The sequence below is a fragment of the Montipora capricornis genome, chromosome 3, assembly GCF_036669925.1.
Source record: "Montipora capricornis isolate CH-2021 chromosome 3, ASM3666992v2, whole genome shotgun sequence".
NCBI lineage: Eukaryota > Metazoa > Cnidaria > Anthozoa > Scleractinia > Acroporidae > Montipora > Montipora capricornis.
The window spans coordinates 1719742-1722241 of record NC_090885.1 but is presented as its reverse complement, the minus strand read 5'-3'; positions in this window follow the sequence as shown (position 1 = coordinate 1722241).

Below are 2500 nucleotides of genomic sequence, written 5' to 3'. Positions count from 1 at the left end.
TATTAGAGGCAACGTGCTACGTACTAGTGTGCACTACAAACCTACTGATTCACACAGTTATTTGTTGTATTCATCGTCACATCCATCACATGTCAAGAACTCCATTCCTTATTCTCAATTTCTTAGACTTCGACGTTTATGTAGTGATGACTCCGATTTTTCCAGCAAATCAGAGGAGATGTGCCAGTTCTTCGAAAAACGTGGCTATCCTGTCTCTGTGGTCAAAGCGGGCCATCATCGCGCCCAACAATTTGATCAACAGTCACAACTACAAAAGTCACAAAAGATAAGAATGACAGCATTTCATTCACCCTCACTTTCCATCCTCATAATCACGCAGTCAAAAGCATCATTCTTAATAATAATAATAATAATAATAATAATAATAATAATAATAATGATAATAATAATAATAATAACTTTATTAACGTGTCAATCGTTCTAGTTTTTACAAGTAAAAACTAATTGGGGACAACTACTTAAAACTAATTAGACTAAGCTAATGATAATAGTAATAAAACTATGTACAAAAAATATAAAATTAGTAAAAGCTAAGTTTTACATAACTTGCAGTTTTCACAATTATTTTTCGACGTAACATTTTAATTGATTTGTGAAGCTTCGACCAAATGTAAGGTCCCATGTACCTTAAGCTATGTCTTCCATATGTAACGTCGTTACATCTTGGTAAGGAGAAATCGTCTGTATTCCTAAGATTGTACCTACTCATGTCACAACTAAAAAGTTCAGAAATATATGATGAAACTAAATTATTCTTAACTTTATACATAAATGGCCATGTCCTGGAGCCTGCGATTACATAACGTTGGAAGTCTTGCTTTCTCTAGAAATGCTTCATAAGTGCTAGTCCTGTCACATTAAATAGCTCTCAATGCTCGCTTCTGCAACCTTTCAAGCTTTCTCTTGTCTGACGAGCGATAATGGTGCCATACTATATGACAATATGTAACCTGAGGTAAAATAAAAGCTTTGAAAATTCTTAATTTAGCTTAGTAATTTTAAATTACTCCAAAATGATCCCGAGACTGGTAGAATCTTTTCGCAACCTCCACTTATTTCATTCAAACGCGACAAAAACGTAGGCACCTTTTTAGTTAGAAGCGCGCTCAAAACTAACGAGCAATCCGGCACTTTCAAATGCGCGCGCTCACGATGCAAAACTTGTCTTTTCATTGTTAACACTAGCAAGATATCGGGACCTAAGCGATCTGTTAAGATCACCGATCGTTTCACATGTACCTCCGCAAATGTCATTTATTGCATAACCTGTATGTTATGCAATAAATTATACATTGGTGAGACAGGTAGACGACTAGGTGACCGATTCCGCGAACACCTTCGTGATGTTGAGAAGAATGACAAGGATGCATCTAAGCCAGTCGCTCGCCATTTTAATCTGCCTAACCACTCCAAAAAACACATGGCTATCTGCGGCCTTTCCCTACATCTAGGTACGACGGAAAGCCGCAAGAACCTGGAACAAAAATTCATCTTTCAAATCGGCACCCTTAATCCTCACGGTATTAACGAACGCTTTTCATTTAACTAATATATTCCTATTTTTCACGTTGCCATGTTACCACCAATAGCGTAGCTCCTACTCTACTATAAAAACTACACGTAACCCATAATCCCTCGATTCGCTCTGACTAAGGGCTAACGCTCGAAACCGCAGCTTTTAGAATCTCTTTACGGTGGCCAATTTACATTATCAACTGTTGATAAAACCAAATTTTTTTTAACGAGTTAACCGTGGAAATTGTCTATCAAAATGAAAGATCATTTTTACTCCATAAAAATTTAAGCTCAGTTGTTAAAAAGGTTGCCTATGTCGATAAAAGGAACTATGCGAAGAATTTATTTCAAATCCCATTCTCATAAATTAAATCACAACGACAAATTTTGAAATTAGGAACGGCTTAACGCTTGCAAAAAAAAAAAAAAAGAAATTATAAGACGCTTTCAAATCGGACAACAAGGGCACCTGGCGAGTGCTTTATGAGATCCTTGTCAAGAAAAAAAAAAAAAAAGGGGAAATTGAACTCAACTATCAGCGACAGTAAATCATGATGTCTCAGACCAAGAGACTATGAGGGTGATAGTCTCTTGCTCAGACTCAGTTGTGAGTAGGTTGTTTAAGCAACGACCAGCGCAACTTCTACGAAAACCCAAATTCATAATTGTCCATTCGGCAATGAAAACGCAATAAAAGTAATCTGGACTCTCGAATCGTATAAATACAAGCTGATTTATTTAATTTTCATTCGATCTGAAATAAACACAATATACAGGAAACTTAAAAACTAATAGGTTAATATAAAATGAACGAAACTAAACTGATAATCAATAAACGCTAATGTCCATGTATTCCTAATACACGCGATCAACTAAATTGGTTTTTACATTCGTGTTTTTCATTTAACACGAATATAACAGAAAACTCTAAATCCAATTCTTACAAAACAATCGAGAAAAGAGA